Source organism: Mercurialis annua, linkage group LG8 (assembly GCF_937616625.2).
Source record: "Mercurialis annua linkage group LG8, ddMerAnnu1.2, whole genome shotgun sequence".
In the NCBI taxonomy this organism is placed as follows: Eukaryota; Viridiplantae; Streptophyta; class Magnoliopsida; order Malpighiales; family Euphorbiaceae; genus Mercurialis; species Mercurialis annua.
In genome coordinates this window covers 35,510,586-35,530,841 of record NC_065577.1, presented here as the reverse complement: position 1 = coordinate 35,530,841, position 20,256 = coordinate 35,510,586, and the positions used below count along the sequence as shown (strand labels likewise).

The 20,256-nt window shown below is 28.0% G+C and overlaps 1 long non-coding RNA gene across 2 annotated transcripts; it reads left to right on the top strand.

Moving 5' to 3' along the window:
* The first annotated feature begins 2,966 nt into the window (after positions 1–2,966).
* Positions 2,967–4,059, top strand: LOC126660568 (uncharacterized). Of its 2 annotated transcripts, XR_007635384.2 has the most exons (5): positions 2,967–3,031; positions 3,116–3,157; positions 3,277–3,337; positions 3,716–3,766; positions 3,940–4,059. It is a non-coding gene; the product is annotated as an uncharacterized LOC126660568 (long non-coding RNA). The 2 variants fall into 2 exon arrangements; XR_007635383.2 differs by having other exon boundaries at positions 2,996–3,157.
* The last annotated feature ends 16,197 nt before the right edge of the window (positions 4,060–20,256 follow it).

The window sequence follows — 20,256 nt, the reverse complement described above, 5'->3', positions numbered from 1 at the left end:
TTAAAAGTGAGGGACCAAATCATTTATAAAATTAAAAGTGAGGGATCAAATCGTTCACAAAATTAAAGGTGGGGTAACAAATCGTTTGAAAATAAGTGTCGTAATTAACGAAGGGACCTAATAGTTAGCAGAATTAAAACTGAGGGACCATTAAATATACTTTTGAACAAGAGGTATCAAACTGTTAATTATGGTATATCTCAGAGACCTTATCATAATTTGCTCTTTTTTTCACCAAACGATGGATTTCTTAAAATCCATGAATTGTGCAAAAGCTATGGATTTTGCTTCTCCAAAATCCCTCAATCCAAACGGTATAGTATTATGTTTGCTCATTTTACTCCTATTAATGCATGGTGGTATTGTATGTTGTGTTTATACTTATAGCATTATTTTTATTATAATTATAGCCATTAAATAGAGAAATGAGGGTAAAAATAAAAAGACAATATAAATTAGGACGAAAAGCACGATATAAATTTATTATATAGAATATTTAAAAATATGATATGTCTCTATTTAAACGGGATGGAGGGAATAGCTACCTAAGCTAGCTAGTGCACCAAATGAAATGAAATACATATAAAAATTTAGTGGCGCTAGCTGCATCTTTCCATTTTTGATTTGCAATGGTCATCGCGGACGAGGAAGAGGTCGGCTTTCGGTGCCAATATAGTTGCGGTGTTCATTAACTTGTAACTTTTAGAATGCCGTTTAAGATTTTAAAAAAATGCCGTTTGAACTTAAAATGCAATAACTTGTAAGTAACAATTTATAATCTATAACGTGAAAAAATCAATTTAGAAGGACCCTTTCCAACTTAATTAATTAATCAATTTGAAAAGAACTTCAATTTCATTATTAATTGATATGTCAAAATAATTATTTTATTTTTCTGTAAGCCATTTGTTGGATATTGTAATGTGATGAAAATACCACATAAAAAATAATGCTAATTGCACATTGATTAAGTTAAGACATTTGACATAGAACATGGTGTGCATCAAAATATTATTGACTACTTTTAATTAAATTCATATAATTATATCTTACCAGGCAGTCTTTGACTTTACGGTAACACTCATCTATACAATATTCAACTTATATTTTTTGTTTTAGTTCTCTCATAATAAAAAAAATTGGGAAAAGGCTCAAAAATGATCTTCATATTATTACTCAAACTCTTAGAGTCTCTTCGGCACCGTTTGGATTGAGGGTTTTTAAAATCCATGGATTTTAGCAAAATTAATGGATTTTAAATCAATGGAATTTAAATCCATAAATTTTAAAATTCCATCGTTTGGATTGAATATAAAATCAATGGATTTTTAATATTATTTATGGAAAATAATAAATAGCATAAAAATGGTGGATTTGGACTTTCCCACCTAATAGGTGGGAAATCAAAACCCTCAAAAATGATGGATTGTAGAAAATGAGGGAATTTATAAATCCATGGATTATATTAATTTTTTTTAGGCAAACGATAGATTTTGTCCAAATCCATGGATTGTTTAAAATCTATCGTTTAGAATCCATCAATCCAAACGGTTCATGTATTTTGAGACTCAATTACGACCCTAATGTTAACGAAATCTACAATTTGTATCCACCTTAAGGCTCAATTACACTACCACATAAAGGGGCAATGGCAACACCAACTAAGTAGCAGTTTTAAAACTGTTGCAATAGAATATATAAGGCAACAGAAAGGTTACGATTTGAAACCGTTACAAACAAATTAATAAAATTGCACATTTAATAACGTAAAGCAACAGATATGTAAAACTATTGCATTAGATATAAAATATGCAGCGGTTTGACTGAACATAGCAACACTTTTAAAACTGGTACTTTAATTTAAATATAAAATATTTAAAAAATCAATGTATGCATCTTCAATTTGATGTGTGCGTTATTTATTTACGGTTATAATTTTATAGAGTTTTTTTTATTTTGATCAGTTCACTCACTTCCTTGTATTTCAATAAAATGCTTTTTAAACACTAATTTGTTCCAGTTGCTCTCTTCTAAAATCTAAACTATCTCGAAATTTCAACAGATTTCCTATTTCTAATTCTCTCTCTCTCGCTCGCTCTCTTCTAGGGTTTCAACAGCTGCAACAACATTCCTCCGCCTCTATTGCTGTGAAATCATCGCTGTTACCTGCTACTTCAACGGAGCAAGTGGTTCAGCTCTCGCGATCACTGAGTTGTTCTTCATCGATCATGCCTCTTTGGTTCCAAAATTAATCATCAGTTAAGTTTCTTTATTTTGTTTTTTGCTTTCATGATTTTCATTTTGAAGTTTCTTAAAAGTATCAGTATATGATTTTCATTTTAAAGTTTCTTAAAAGTATCAGTATATGAATGATTTTCATTTTGAAGTTTCTTAAAAGTATCAGTATATAAATGATTTTCATTTTGAAATGGAAAATGTAGTTAAAGAGAAAATTATGAATATAGACAGTTGTGACAAGAAAAATCCACTTGCAGTTGTGGAATACATTGATGATATAAATGATCTCTATAGGAAAACTTAGGTAAGGAATCTATTCAATTTTTGTTGATAAGTGATTGTTGATTCTGAATTAGTTAATTGTTGAAATTCTATTGCAGAAAAGGTATATAGTTCATTGGGAAGGAAAAAATGGATTTTAAAATCTATCATGGATAAACGGAGAGTATACAAATGCAGATTAAATAAAAATGTTATCTTTTGGTGTTTCGAGTGATGTCGTTTTGTTGTGACTTGTGATTATAATCACCGTTAGGTGGTAATTTATATTTTAATTAATTGTGTAATTTTTATAGTTTTGTATAATTAATTGTATAACTTATTGGATCTTTTTTCTGTTGAACTGATGCATAAAGCTAATTATTGTGTTGTGTTTTTCTTAGATGACTATAGCTATTGCAATTGAAGATGTGAGAAGGGAGGTTAAAATATTAAGAGCGTTCACTAGACACAACAATTTGGTACAGTTTTATGATGCATATGAAGATCATGATAATCTGTACATAGTTATGGAGTAAGTTTTACAATTTATGAATTGCGCGCATTGGATACCGATATGATTTGGTAAGCCTTTATGATAAGTTGTTTGATTGTGCAGGTTATGTGAAGGATGAGAACTTTTGGATAGAATACTTGCAAGGTGATTTCTTGGTATTACATTTTATTAAGGAAGTTGGAAGATGTCTAAGTTTATAATTTTTTCATTCAAATTGGCCAATTAGATTCATTATTTTTATTGATTGATGTCAATGATTTCAGAGATAAATCCCATGGGACAAGTACCGGCTATTGTTTTTGGAGATTTTAAACTATTTGAGAGGTAAGCAATGATCTTAATTTTTTTTCCTTCTGCACAAACAGATTTGATTTTGTTTTTGTTAATATCTATTGACAATAAAAATTAAAGGAATTTAAGAAGATTAAAGTTTAGGATAAATCTAAACATATTCCACCAAAGTTTAAACCTAGGTGATTTCTTTGATGCATTGGTGAGTATGATTGTGAAAGACGTCATAGATCGAGATAGCTGACACACTTATGTTCTGAAAATGAAACATAGACTTGTGTTTGCAGTCTGTATGATAATCTGTTTGATTTTACTATAATGAAACATAGACTTATGTTTTCTCATGAATTTGCAATGGAATTAATTACTTACACATCAATAACACATCTCTATCTTTTTCATTCTTTTTAGTCATGCAATTTATATCTACCTCGCCTCTGTATTTGGAGTTGCAGATCACTGGTAAGCAGACTTTCTAATTCGTTGCTGTTAGTTTTGTTGTAATGTCTTGAGTAGTTGACAATAATACATGTATACGTGCACATCTAGTTGCAACGTTATTGTTTTGGATAAGAAATTTCAAACTAATGCTCATCTCTGGCATTTAATTTTTGACAACTTTCCTCTGATTTTAGGTATCCAAGTGATCTTCAACCACATTGGAACGCATTGAAATGAAGCACTGTTTACAAATACAAACTGATTGCAGGCCTCCATATTCACATCAGAAACAATATAAGGCTCAGTAAGTAAAAACCAACTTAATCAGGAAAGCACAAAGATAAATTGTTGTTTTTGGAATTTTGAGTCGTTTGTTTATGATTCCAAGAAATCGTATGAGCTTCGCCCCAAAAACTCAAATTCGATTTCTATAATTAAAACGTTAAAGACGCAAAACCCGTTTTATAGAGTAATGGCAGCTGATAGCAGATCTCCTAGAGATGGCAAACACATGGAGGTTCTTGGTTATTATAATCCCTTGCCAGGTAAAATTAATCTTCAAGCTTTTAATTTTTTAGAAATGGACGCAATCTGTTTTTTGTTATTGTACCCTAATTAATTTCTTAATTAAATTATTCAGGTCAAGATGGAGGCAAAAGAATGGGTATTAATTTCGACAGAGTCAAGTAAGAAATTTATAATGTTATAACTGCTCTTTTTTTTTCTAGGGCTTATTGTGTTTTCATTTATTTATTTCTATGATGGTTTCATATTTATAATTACATAATGTATCAAATAGATTATAGATTTCATCGAAAATATATCATAATTTGGTATATTTTCCTAAAAGAACAGTATATAGTTTTAGTTCAGAGTAGGAACAGCGAAGGACGATGAAGAATTAGGGTGAAAAGCAAAGGGGGAAACTAGGAAGAGTGGAGAGAAGCTCGTGAAGTAGTTTCAAATTACCTTCGTTGCTACAGAAGAATTTTGCCTGCAAAGTGAGGAGATAATAAGTGGTAGAACTTATAATTTAAAGGAGCTCCAAACAGTGGAAGTGATGCTTTTTCCACTGTTATAGGCGAGAGGCCTCCCGATCGTGTACTTTTTTTTATGAAAGAGGGGTTACGAGAAGCAATTTGAAGAACATAGAAGGAAGTAGTTCTTCAACAATTTTGATGGAATATTTTCCGTTTTTTAATTTTGGTGAATATTTTTTGTTTGTGATGTAATGGATGAAATATTTTTATGATGTAATAGATGAATGGAGTATTTTTGTGATGTAATGGATGGAATATTTTCCGATTTTGAATTTAATAAATATTTTCCGTTTTCTAATTTTAACGAATATCTTATGTTTCCAATTTGGTTCTAAATTTAGCGAATAATTCGGTTTTTAATTTCCGTTCCTCAAATAAAAACCGTTGTCTTTTCTATATAAACTGTTGCTTAAAGTTTTAGTCAAACCATTGCAAATAGTATATATAGTGTTGCCTAAAGTACTATATAAACTGTTGCCTTATAAAAAGAACTGTTGCCTAAACTACATTATTCAACTGTTACATAAGATGATTAAAACCGCTGCCTTTGCTATTAATTGCAACGGTTTTATTTCTATTACTATAGATTAAAAAACATGTTGCAATAGCTATTAAAACCTATTGCAGCGGCCGCAAATGTAGCTGATTTAAAACCGTTGCAGTAGACTTACGGCAACAGTTTTTGTACATTATGCAACAGTTATCCACTGTTGCCGAAAGTGACTTATGTGGTAGTGTTATGACCTTCATGTTTTTAAAAAAGGAGTATGAATTTTAGATTTTGTTAATATGGGGGTTATATTCGAGTCTCGAAAAACATGAAGGGATCTCAAGAACCTGAATGAAAATATGAGGATCATTTTTGAGCTTTTTTGTCTAAAAAAATTAAAAGTTAATATTTGATAGATATAATTTAAAAAGTCAATGAAAGGACGGCCAATTTATCAAATTGCACATATCTGATAAGAAATTAAATAGGTTGCCCAAGATATAAAAAAACATAAAAATTGGCAATTTCAGTGCCTATTTCAGAAAATTTCTTATACATGAGATTTCCACCTACCATGACTAAATTGATATATCATTAATGTTGTAGATGGAAATACATAACTTGTATTGAAATTTAATCCCAATTATCCAACAAAATTTTTCTAAATTCTGGAGACTTTTCATCATATGTCTAGAATGCTCATTTTGGACATTGTTTGAAGAAAAGCTTGTTGAGCCGATGCTTTGGTGAAGCAGTCTGCCAACTGGTTGCTAGAAGTGGCTGGTGACAAGTGAATTAAACCAATGCTGAGCTTTTTTCGTACCACATGACAATCAATCTTTATGTACTTTGACCTCTCATAAAAAAACAGGACTACGAACCAATTATATGGCTGATTGACCATCACAATATACTGAGACAGGTTATGTAATATTCTGCTGTAAATTATCAAAGAGGTATGCAATACATCGTAGTTCGCAAATTAAAGCAGCAAGGGCCCTGTATTCTGTTTCAAAACAACACCTTGAAATGTGGTATGTTTTTTAGATTTTCAGGATATCAAGGACTTGCCTAAAAACACACAAACTCCTGAGATAGACTTTCTAGTATATGGACATGTTCCTCAGTCTACATTTGAGAATGTTGCAAACTTTAAATCAAAAGAAGGTGATTAATATATACCTTTCTTTGGAGCTCCCTTTAAGATATCTTAAGACTCTATAAACAACAACAGGATGAATCTCTGTTGGACAATCCAAGAATTGATAGAGTTGCTGCATTGGTCTTGTATTGCATAAGTATATTGCCTATGAGTTTTCTGTATGCAGAATTTTCTGACAACAGATATTATAATTTTACAACTAATTACAAATCCATAGGCTCAAAAAGGGGGTCCCAATTCCAAATTTAAACGAACCTGAAAACACGAAAATAAGGTCGATTGAAGTCTAGAGGATTTAGAAAGCATTTTGGGATAGGAAAAGGGAGGAGCACGGCGCCAAAGGAAGTGGGTCCTCAGAAGTACCATTCTGAGTCCTTAACTCGTTTTTTGGTGATTCAGATGTGGAATCCATCTTTATATCAGTGCACAGCAGGGCGTTCTTAAGTAATTAAAGCGTAGAAGCTTGTTTTCTACACTAGAATCGACCGGTGTGTGTGCGCACGCTTTGGTGTTGTGTGGTTTGGCCAATAGGGGAAATTTAGGGTTTCATTATGCTTTTCTGTATGTGTTGATGTCACCCTAGGTCAGTTTATTAAGAGGTCTATTTATAGAGGTCGTTGATGATTATGTTAGGTCTATGCAAATGAGTAAAGTGGTGAAATTAGGAGTGTGAACTGATGAGATGGGTGAGATCAAAACTCTTAAATTGATAATTACAATAGACCCTCTAATAGTTAATATTCAATAAATTAATAATTCTAATAATTAATAAAAAAATTGAGGAACCAACTTCGTTCCACGTCGGATAATTAATAATTATATTATTTAATAATTAATAAATTTTAAATAAATTCTATAGAAATATTAATTATTGGAGATATTTTTCTAAATAAATATATAACAATTGATGATTTATTTGATACAACACTAACCTTGATTCATAAGGTGGAAGCTGAAATACTATCAAATTATGACTTTTCTTTTCGTTTGAGAAAATTTTAAGAAAAATTATTAAATGAACAGATAAAAATAAATGAAGCATCTCTAGTACAAAAAGATATTAAAAATTATTTTAATTCATAAATACAACTTTTTGATGATTAATTTTTGGTTTAATATCAAGTTGATGTATTTTGAATTGAATACAAAATTATTATTTTTAGATTGAGTGATTGTGAAGTGTATTTAGTTAGCTTTTTTATAATATAATATCAATATTAAATTTACCAATATAGATGCTTTAAAATATATTTTATAAATTTTATAATTTTTCTATATAAATTTAATAAATTAATAATTCTAATAATTAATAAAATTTTGATCCAGCATGTATATTAATTATTAGAAGGTCAACTGTACAACATTAATTCGTATTAAATTATTAATTAGGTGATAACTATGGCTAAATGGTTTATTTGGTGCCTAAAATTGTCAAAAATGGCTTCTAGGACCATATGGGTTTGGTTATGATCGATTTAGTCTGTCAAACTTGCAAATTGACCCATAAATTTTTAAAATATTGCAATTAGTCTAATTTCTTAAACTTAGATTACAATTTCTTTAAATGTTTGTAGCCTATTTTCGGTTAATTACATTTTAATTTCTCAAGTTCGCAATTATGTACTGATCACGCCTGTTTGAATTCAAATAAATGAATCGATAGCTTGTCATCCCGACGAATTAATCTGAAAATTATTGGACGCTTCAGTCCTTTATCACTTTTTACCAATCCGGAAAATAGATGTCTACAATAATCAAAAACTTATCATTACATTTTATAAAGATTTATATAGTTCATTCTTTTAATTGTTTCAATTACTTAACAAGAAAATATTAATAATAGAAAATGAATTTTTTATAGAATATTTGAACATTTTTAATATAAAGAGTATGCAAAAATTTAGTTAAAAATCTTATCATAACTTTTACATTCTTTTCGTAACCATAAAATAACCTTATCACAACCTAATCATTAATCATATCATACTTTTTTTTATAATCTTATCATAATATCATATGATAATATTCTCACAGTTTTACTTTGTAAAATTTTTATTCGTACTTTATCATTAATTTATCATATTTCTATCGTGATTTTTTTTGACATTAACCCTAATATTATCATATAACCTCATCATAATATTTATATAACCTCATCATAACTTTTGTATAAATCTTTATACAAAATGTATGCAAAAGTTGTCATTTAAAATCTATGATACTCATCTTTTAATTTCATTAAAATCATTAATTTATAACAACGACACTGATTTCCAAGCTACATTAATCTGCCTATTACAATTATAAAATCTCAATATCACACTATCATTTAAGTAATTTATACACTTGATTACTATCAGGTCTGCTCTGTCAAAAAGAAAAATCTTCTTCCATGTATCTCATAATTCATAAACTATTACTGTAAATATAAAATGCATATAAACAAACTACGTATCATATTGTTTTCAAACCAGTATTATAATATTATCATAACAATACTATGATTTTCTCATAACTTATGAATAAGAATTTTAACAAGTTTCATGCATCTAACACTTGAGAAATACACATATAGAATAATCATAACATTATTCTAAAATCGTTATGAAATACTTATAAAATTATTATTATTGGGACATTTTATTGAACACTTTGTATGCCAAATAAGTATATGAGTGATTATCAATTATATATTATACAATAACTTATGTATCGCGAACAACAGTAGAAATTCACCAACCATGCAAAATTAATCTAGGCAAAAAAAATAACAAAAAATAATTCAAAAATAAAACAAAAACAAAAACACGTACATTCATGAATAGAAAAAGGAAATAAAAATGAATGAATAAAAAACACATAAAAAATTGTTACCGCCAAACAACAAAATGGTCAACGTCGGAAAAGCAAAACTGTCACCATCGAAATAAAATAATCAGCGTTGAAATAAAAATGGTTTAAAATAATTGAAATTTGAAAAAAAAAATCTTTTTTTAGAGGAACAATAATACATATTTGAAAGAAATAAATAGTGAAGAAGATATGAAAGAATTGAAATTTGAAAGGATAAAGAAGTATGGACTAGAGAGTAGAAAGTAGAAGTTTAAAACCATTTAGTTAAAAAGGTTTAGGTGTTAATATTAAAAAAAAGTTTTTTTATAGTAAAAACATAAAAACGCTAAAAAAACAAAATCATTTTTTTTAGTTTTTTTTTTCGTGTTAAGGTAAGAATTGCAAATATTTTTAAAAAGGTCAAATAATCAAAAAAGGACAAACTTTTTATGAAAGTTTCACAAAAGTCCAAAATTTTCAATTTTATCAAATTTCTCCTGAAACGCATAATTTCGTTTCAATAATGTTCAACCATTTAATTTTACTCATGTGGCGCCTACGTGGCGCTGATGTGGCATGGCATATATCAGCACCGCATCAATAAAATTGTGTAGTTGGACATAATAGGAATGAAATTATGTGTTTCAGGACACATTAGATAAAATAAAAAAGTTTAGACTTTTTTGAAACTTTTTTTAAAAATTTGGCCTTTTTGGTCATTTAGCCTTTTAAAAAATAAAGTCTTTTTTATGATAATATTAATAAAAAGTGTATAAACAATTATCTCCAATATCTACTGCTAAGTTGATAATCGGTTCTAAAATATTATAGAATTTAATAAAAGAAGATGAATTAAATTTTGGAGACTTTTCATCATATGTTCTAAAATATTATAGAATTTAATAAAAGAAGATGAATTAAATTCTGGAGACTTTTCATCATTAATGTTGTAGATGGAAATACATAACTTGTATTGAAATTTAATCCCAATTATCCAACAAAATTCTTCTAAATTCTGGAGACTTTTCATCATATGTCTAGAATGCTCATTTTGGACATTGTTTGAAGAAAAGCTTGTTGAGCCGATGCTTTGGTGAAGCAGTCTGCCAACTGGTTGCTAGAAGTGGCTGGTGACAAGTGAATTAAACCAATGCTGAGCTTTTTTTGTACCACATGACAATCAATCTTTATGTACTTTGACTTCTCATGAAAAACAAGATTACGAACCAATTATATGGCTGATTGACCATCACAAAATACTGAGGCAGGTTATGTAATATTCTGTTGTAAATTATCAAAGAGGTATGCAAACCATTGTAGTTCGCAAGTTAAAGCAGCAAGGGCTCTGTATTCTGTTTCAAAACAACATCTTGAAATGTGGTCTGTTTTTTAGATTTCCAGGATATCAAGGACTTGCCTAAAAACACACAAACTCCTGAGATAGACTTTCTAGTATATGGACATTTTTCCCAGTCTACATTTGAGAATGTTGCAAACTTTAAATCAGAAGAAGGTGATTAATATAAGATTTACTTCCGTGGAAATGATGATTCATTCGGATCGTTAAAATCCGATGGTGTTTTTCGTAGCAGTCCAAGGGGTTGGTTAATTCCATATTGATTCGATCAATCCATATGCCCCCGTTTGTGAGTACAATCATGATTTATTTATTTATTTATGAGTTTGTTACCTTTTCCTGGAGCCCCCTTTAAGATATTTTAAGATTCTATAAACAACAACTAGATGAGTCTCTGTTGGACAATCCAAGAATTGATAGAGTTGCTGCACTGGTCTTGTATTGCATAAGTATAAAAGCTTGCCTATAAGTTTTTTGTATGCAGAATTTTCTGACAACAGATATTATAATTTTACAACTAATTACAAATCCATAGGCTCAAAAGGGGGGTCCCAATTCCAAATTTAAACGAACCCGGAAACACAAAAATAAGATCGATTGAAGTCTAGAGGATCTAGAAAGCATTTTGGGTTGAGGAAAAGGGAGGATCACGGCGCCAGAGGAAGTGGGTCCTCAGAAGTACCATTTTGAGTACTTGGCTCGTTTTCTGGTGATTCAGATATGGAATCCATTTTTGGATCAGTGCGCAGCCGGGTGTTCTTGAGTAATTAAAGCATAGAAGCTTGTTTTCTCCACTAGAATCGACTGGTGTGTGTGTGTTTTGGTGTTGTGTGGTTCGGCCAATAAGGGAAATTTAGGGTTTTATTATGCTTTTCTATAGGTGTTGGTGCCACCCTAGATCAGCTGATTAAGGGTCTATTTATAGAGGTTGGTGATGATTATGTTAGTTCTATGCAAATGAGTGAAATGGTGAGATTAGGAGTGTGAACTGATGAGATGGGTGAGATCAAAACTCTTAAATTGATAATTACAACATTAATTCGTATTAAATTATTAATTAGGTGATAACTATAGCTAAATGGTTTATTTGGTGCTTAGAAGTGTCAAAAATGGCTTCTGGGACCACATGGGTTTGGTTATGATCGATTTATTTGTGAAAGTTGCAAATTGAGTTATAAACTTTTAAAATATTACAATTAGTCCAATTTTTTAAACTTGGATTACAATTTTTTTAAATTTTTATAGGCTAGTTTTAGTTAATTACATTTTAATTTCTCAAGTTCGCAATTATACACTGATCACTACTGCTTGAATTTAAATAAATGAATCGATAACTTGTCATCCCAATGAATTAATTTGAAAATCATAGGACGGTTCAATCCTTTATCACTTTTTACCTATCCGGAAAATAAGTGTCTACAATTATAAAAAAAAACTTATCATTACATTTTATAAAGATTTATATAATTCATTTTTTTAATTGTTTCAATTACTTAACAAGAAAATATTAATAACAGAAAATGAAATTTTTTATAGAATATCTGAATATTTTTATACAAAGAGTGCAAAAATTTAGTTAATAATCTTATCATAACTTTTATATTCTTTTCATAACCATAAAATAACCTTATCACAACCTAATCATTAATCATATCATACTTTTTTTATAATTTTATCATAATAAATTAATGGTAAAGTACGAATGATAATTTTACAAAGTAAAATTATGAAAATATTATCATAATATCATATGATAATATTTTCATAATTTTACTTTGTAAAATTATTGTTCTTACTTTACCATTAATTTATCATAGTTCTATCATAATGGTTGCATAAAATTAAGATAATTTTTGTATAAATTATTTTACGTTATTTATGCAGAATTAGATAATATTTTTATAACAATATCATAATATTAGTATAATTTTATCATATCTTATCGTAATATTATCATATAACTTTATCATAATATTTACATAATCTTATCATAACTTTTGTATAAATCTTTATACATAATGTATGCAAAAGTTTTCATCTTAAATCTATGATACTCATCTTATAATTTCATTAAAATTATCAATTTATAACATCGACACTGATTGCCAAGCTACATTAATCTGCCTATTACAATTACAAAATCTCAACATCACACTGTCATTTAAGTGATTTATACACTTGATTACTATCAGGCCTGCTCTCTCAAAAAGAAAAAAAACTACATATCATATTGTTTTCAAACCAGTATTATAATATTATCATAACAATACTATAATTTTCTCGTAACTTATGAACAAGAATTTTAACAAGTTTCATGCATCTAACACTTGAGAAATATACATATAGAATAATCATAACATTATTCTAAAATCGTTATGAAATACTTATAAAATTATTGTCATTGGGACATTTTATTGAACACTTTGTAAGCCAAAAAAATATATGAGTGATATCAATTATATATTATACAATAACTTATGTATGATAAAATTAAACTCGCGAACAACAGTAGAAATTCACAAACCATGAAAAATTAATCTAGGTAAAAAAATAATTCAAAAATTAAACAAAAACAAAAACACGTACGTAAATGAATAGAAAAAGAAAATAAAAATGAATGAACAAAAAATACATAACAAATCGTTACCGCCAAACAAAAAAATGGTCAACGTCGCAAAAGCAAAACTGTCACCGTTGAAATAAAATAATCAACGTTGAAATAAAAATAGTTTAAAATAATTGAAATTTGAAAGAAAAATAATAATAGAAATTTGAGAGAGAAATAATAATACATACTTTAAATAGTGAAGACGATATAAAAGAACTGAAATTTAAAGGATAAAAAAGTATTGACTAGAGAGTAGAAAGTAGAAGTTTAAAACCATTTAGTTAAAATGGTTTAGGTGTTAATATTAAAAAAAAAGTCTTTTTATAGTAAAAACATATAAACACTTAAAAAACAAAAGTATTTTTTTTTCGTGTTAAGGTAAGAATTGCAAGTGTTTTTAAAAAGGTTAAATAATTAAAATGGCAGACCCTTTATGAAAGTTTCACAAAAATTCAAACTTTTCAATTTTATCAAATTTCTACTGAAACGCATAATTTTGTTTGAATAATGTCCAACTATGTAATTTTTTTTCATGTGGCGCCTACGTGACAATGATATGGCATGACACACATCAGCGCCGCATAAATAAAATTGTGTAGTTGGATATAATTGAAATGAACTCGTGTGTTTCAGGACACATTGGAAAAATGGCTTAATCACCAAAAATACCCTCACCTTTTAGCCTCTTTTTAAATGCACCCTGACGTTGCAATTTTGTCAGTTACACCCTAATTCGCACCTTTGGTTTTCAATTCCACTCTCAAGTACTAAATTGATCTCTTCTCCATTTGAAAAAAGTTAAAATAAGTCGTCCATTTTTAACTTTTGTGTGGAAAAGAGTTCAAACAAGAATTTTATAAGGGTTTTTATGAATTTTTTTCGAATGAAAACGAGTCCAATTTGATTTTGAGGGTGGAATTGAAACCTAAAGGTGCAAATTAGGGTGCAACTGACAAAATTACAATGTCATGGTGCAACTGAAAAGGGGCTAAAATGTGGGGGGAAGGGGGGGTTGGTTTATGATTAAGCCTTGGAAAAAATTAAAAAGTTTAGACTTTTTTGAAATTTTCTTAAAAGATTTGACCTCTTTTAATCATTTGGCCTTTTAAAAATAAATTTTTTTTTATGATAATATTAATAAAAAGTTCATAAACAATTGTCTCCAATATCTACTGCTAAGTTTATAATCGGTTCTAAAATATTATAGAATTTAATAAAAGAAGATGAATTAAAAGATGTTTTGAAAGAGTTTCTTTATGACTATACAACATCATTTTTCAGATTTTATCATTGCTAATAGAGCATTTTAGCCCCGAAATTTTTGAACCTAAAATTGCGCGGGTTCCAGATGTGAAATGGGAAATAAATTTCTTTTTAACCATTTTTCTAATATATTTGACTAAGTAACTCTGCAAAATAAGAGTTACAAAGAGTTCCTAGCCAAAGCTAACAGAAGATACTCATTAACTCCTAAAAAGGGGATGAATATAAGGACTTTTTAGCTATTTCATGAGCTATCCAACTACACATTCGCTTAAAACGTGAAAATTCGCAAGAATTAAACGATGATGATAAATGAACCGTATCAAAAATTATAACTTCAATTGTTGTTGGTAACTCTTTATTGCCTTGCGCTGCAAATATCACATTTAAACTGTCTCCTTCAATAATTATATCACCTAATCCTGGTTGAGAAGTTATCATAATGGCATGACGTATACCAAGTGTCTCGACAATTTCAGGTGATGTTATACCCGAAAATCAATGAAAACTGCAATAAGTAATAAAACCCAAAAAATTTGTGCAAACCATATCAACGAATATAATGCAATTATTAATATTTAAAGCCGCATCAAAATTTAACTTGATCAAACTAGTCGGTGGCGGCCGCCACCGCTGCACCTGCAGAGTCGAGCTATTAGCAACGAAGTAGCCTTGGTTTATTGTAATCTGAGATGATGAATACTCATGTAACTGAGCTGATGCTTTAGAAATCACATCTAAGGTTGTCCAAATAACATTGTCATAGGGGAAATAGACCACAAATTCGACAAGTATGGAAATAGAAGGACACCGCACATGTAAATTTACACCCACTGGTACTTGATTTAACAATAATTTCCAAATAAAAGTACGAACTTTTGGCGGAACTTTAAGACTCCATATCTACTCGTACTTGATTTAAATGTTCTTTGAATACCAATTGAAAAATTCTAAACAAGTTCAAAATACTTCGAATTTCTCAACTCAAATGACACTAAATATAGATCACTTAAATCATCGAATCAAATGAATTTCATTAACAAAGCAAACATACATCGTATGAATTCTGAAATAAATTCTTTAAAAACATAGAATTTATTTGAACTAAATACACCCGAAATATAAATCACCTGAACCATCGAATCTTACATGTTTACATTAATTCCCCGGCGCAGGAAATCTTAGGACTATGTCCGACGAAGCTCATACAAAGAATCGAAAGAAATCGTATACAACTCAATTGGCACCAAATATACAACTGAAGATACATAAATTTTCAAATAGAAAAAGCACTTCCAGATTAACAAAAACATAAATGGAAGGCTAGTCAAATCAGATTACAATTGAAGAATATGAACATCAAATTAATTTACAGAAATGAAATGATGAGAAATCAAAAAAAGACAGGAACATTTAGAGGAACCGAAGCAAATCTAGGAAGAGGTGGCAGTTCTTGATTACTCTGTTGAACACTAAAATCAAATGAAATTATTTGAGGAGAAGTTAGAAAATGAATTGATGAAGAAACTATGAAGAGGAAAAATCTTGTGATTGGAACCATTTTTGGTTTCTTGTTTTTGTGTACAATCCACTACATTTTTGTTTCTATTTATAGATATACATCCATTAAGTTATTAATTTATTATTATTGGAATCTTGACGTTTCTTGCTAGGAAATGTGTTAGAATCATCAACTTGACTTTCGGTTATTTCTTTAAACTTAATCAAACCGATCATTTTGCCATACTTTATTAAAAAAAATAGACTTATCAAAATGACGGTTGGTTCTATTAAATAAATTATAAATTACATGTTCATTAAAAAAATTATATATTTAGTTTTATTTGGATAACCTAAATTACTCAAATAATGTCAAATCAAATCGTACCCCGTCCATCTTATAAAGATGGATATTTTAGGTGTCCGAATATATAAATAAATTTGCTACTTTTATTTTAAAAATGAAATTGGCAAATTACTTTTTCATTAATTCAACTACTTTTATTATATTTTTATAATCATTATTAATTGTAATTTTATTAAAATTAATATTAATAGTAAGCTTAATTTTTTATAATTTATTTTAATTTCAAATAGCAATTGATGTTTTAAAAAAATATAACTAGTTGTATTTACAATATCTAAATAATTAAATTGAGAATATAAGAATTTACAAGAAAGTAATTAAAAAAGTGTAATAAAAAGTTGATAAAAATAAAAAATGTAATAATTATTTTCAAATTATCTTATAAATTTAATATATTTTATATTTGTACTGCGGATGGATAGAGTAATTAAAAACATTAATCGAATTAAACAAATCGACTAAATTGAAATAATCGCCATTTAACTGGAAAAAAACAGGTTTGATTGAGTTGATTTGTTTTTTTTTTTAATCGATATCTTGCTCACGAAGATAACGAATTGCCACATTATAGTTGCGGTGTCCGTTAATTTGTCACTTTCTGATTGCCGTTTGAATTTAAAATGCAATTACTTGGAACCCACTTTAACCAATTTATGCTTGTTCTTGTTGAACTTTATAATCTATAACGTGAACAAATCAATTTAAAAAGACTTTTCTGTCTTAATTAATTATATTGGATCTAACTTCAATTTCATTATTATTTCATTATGTCAAAATAATTAGTATATTGATGTTATGTAAGTTATTCATTGGATAAAATGTGATGGAAATACCACATTAATAATAATAATAATAATAATAATTGCACATTGATTAAGTTAAGACATGATTTATATATATATAGAACATGGTGTGCATCAAAATATTTAACGTGTTTTAATTTATTTTGTTTAATTGTACCTTACTAAACATTCATTTGGCTTTACGATAGCTCTCATCTATACAATAATCAACTTATACTTTTTGTTTTTGTTTTCTTATAATAAAATTTTCTTTTTTATACTTTTATAATTTAGTAATTAGTATATATAATTTAAAAAGTCAATGAGAGGACGGCTAATTTCTCTAATTTATATTTCTGATAAAAAAAAAAGGTAAATAGGTTGCCCAAGATATAAGAAACATAAAAATTGACAATTTCATTGCCTGTTCCGCAACATTTCTTATACATGAGTAACATGACCACCTACCATGACTAAATTGGTATCGTTATTTATGTTTTTGATGGAAATATAACTTTCTTATGTTGAAATCCAAAAACATGAATTATCCAAACAAAATTTCTTCTAAAATCTAGAGACTTTCCACCATACGCTACTTAAAAATTGGCAAAAGGTATAAAAAGAATTTGACTTTTCTTTCAAAAATACATATCAGTTTTTTTATTTTTATGGGCACAATTAAACTCTCGTATTTTTATAATTGAATAATTCAATCCTCATTATTTTAAAATCGAATAAATAAATCTTTTTAACTTACTTTTTGGACATTTATCCCTTCAAATATTTGGTAAATATTTTAAATATTAAAATTATTTTTAGACTTTTTCGCTACATGATTATGAGAGACATGTCATCCATTAACGAGGTTGAAAACCAGGGGTAGACCTAATAAGACCTTATGATAGGTAATTGTCCACCTTATTATTTTAAATTTTTAAAAATAAACATATAAAATTTAATAATATTGTTTTTCTACTTTAAAATTTAATAGTATTGTTTTTCTACCTTAAAATATTATTGAAACAAATTGAAAAATTATGGTTGTTTTAAAAAAATGATTAGCAAAAATTGAAATGTACTAATCGATAATTAAAAAACTTGATTTTTTAAAAAGTTCTGACTAGCATTGATCTCACACATAGGAAAATTTGGTATTTTTAAGATATTAAAATTAAATAAAATTGTACAAAACTGATTTAAATTAATGATAAATTAGTTTGATTGAACTTTTAAGATATATTTAGTTTACCGCGTTTAGTAAATAGATAAAAGTTAGAGAAAATTAGACAGAATACTATTATTAGACCCATATTTGGATATTTTGAAAAAGACCACAAATAGAAGACCAAGCCTATTTTGTTTCTACGAAAAAGGGGCGCCATGATTCGGTCCAAAATTCAGGAATATTATTTTTCAAAAAGTTATGAAAGTGGACGTGGAATAACTTGATAAAACTCTATATTATTAATATATTTTTTTGAAAGATCTATATTATTAATATATGCAAGCAAAACCCCTAATGAATTATTACTGTTATTATAAATAGATCAATCTTTATAAAAAAATAAATATTCATAAAACCTCACATTCCTAAATATTATTATTATTTTTGATTTTATATCATATAATCTGTATCCTTTTATGTTAGCAGGATATCTCAAAAAAATACATAGCTATTGATGAGAATTTATGTCTAACATAATTTAAATTTGATGCATATGCCATGCAACCAAACACTTTCAAAATCAGTAAATACAGATTGTTCTTTGTGCAATACCTCATAAGGTGTTTCATTTTCAATGATAGGTGATGGAATTCTATTGATTAAAAAAACAGCATGAGCAATACAATCAGACCAAAATCAAAGAAGAATTGATGACTGAAACTTTAATACACGAGCAACATTCAAAATATGTTGATGTTTTCTTTCTACTACAGAATTTTATTCTGCAGTATATATGCAAGTGGTTTAATGTACTACACCTTTTGAATCAAAATATACAGGCATGTTAAACTCTTGTTCATTCTCTTATCTAAAGCACTTAATCTTAACATCAAACTGTGTTTCAATATAAGTATAGAAATTACGTACTAACAACCTAGCCTCTGGTTTTGCTTTTAAAAGAAAACGTCAAGTATATCTATTTTTATCATCAACTATGGTTAGAAAGTAGCTATGACTATAAACAGAAATTGTTCGTGCAGGTCCCTAAAAATGTGCACATGTTCAAAACAAGATTGAATAATAGAAGTACTTAAAGGAAATGAACTTTTATTTTGTTTTTATAAATGGCAAGTGTTACAATGTTCATTAACAAGAATACTTATTGAAGAATATATCAATTATAAAGACTTTAATCTTGTATTTGCTAAATGAACAAATTTATTGTGCCAAAAAAATCATTATTAACAGAAGCAACACATGTAGTTACGTCATTTTTATTTGAAAAATTTGATTTATCAAGTTGATAAAAGCCTTGAACTTTTCTAAATAATTTGATCCTCCTCCTAGCAATAAGGTCCTGTATGATACACAAATCTTTATGAAGGATTATACAATAATCAAAATTTATGGTTAATTTACTTGTTGAAATTAAGTTAAATAAAAAATTAGGTATGTATAACATATTATATAAAATAAAAAACTTTACTAAATTCTATTGTACCTGTATATGCAACTCTTATTCTTTGTGAATTTGGCCAAGTCACAAACACATTTTCAATAGTCTTATTAGAAGTTAAAAATTTCAGATCATAAACAATATGATCAGTGGCTTTAAAATTAATTATCCAAACACATGAGTTTCGAGGAGTTCCACGAACCCGGTCTTTTGGTCGATGCACAATAATCTTAACGGAGGCGAGTAAGGTTATCTAGTCGATAAAAAAAAGGTATTTCTTAGTTGAATTAGGTGACGACTTGTAATATCCCGTATTTTTTTTTATTATTTTTAAATTATTTCAAATTTTATTTTAATTTTTGCATTCCGTCAAGTTTTAAGTAATTCATTATTATTATTATTTTATATTTTTATTTAATTTTATTTGAGTCGTTCGTTGAGTCGTTCGTGGTTCGATTCGTATCCGGTTTGTTTGATTAATATAGCTCA